This window comes from Empidonax traillii, unplaced genomic scaffold, assembly GCF_003031625.1.
Source record: "Empidonax traillii isolate 1590-97213 ecotype Southwest subspecies unplaced genomic scaffold, ASM303162v1 scaffold663:size352693, whole genome shotgun sequence".
Classification (NCBI taxonomy): domain Eukaryota; kingdom Metazoa; phylum Chordata; class Aves; order Passeriformes; family Tyrannidae; genus Empidonax; species Empidonax traillii.
The window spans coordinates 299,992-300,217 of record NW_020955856.1 but is presented as its reverse complement, the minus strand read 5'-3'; positions in this window follow the sequence as shown (position 1 = coordinate 300,217).

Sequence of the window (226 nt, the reverse complement as noted above, 5' to 3'; positions counted from 1 at the left end):
CACACATTGGTAGATGAAGTCAGCGCAGGGTGTTCACTCATGTTACCAAGAAAACAACAAAAGATATTTAAACACTATACATGTACTTCATGCAGGTGGGAAGAAAATGTACAGAAGTGTGCCCTTTTTTGGGATGCATCAACTCATACATCTTCCTGGAAAAGACAAAGGACAAAGGAAAAAAACCCAGCCATGAGAAAAAAAAAAAAAAAAAAAAAAAAAAAAA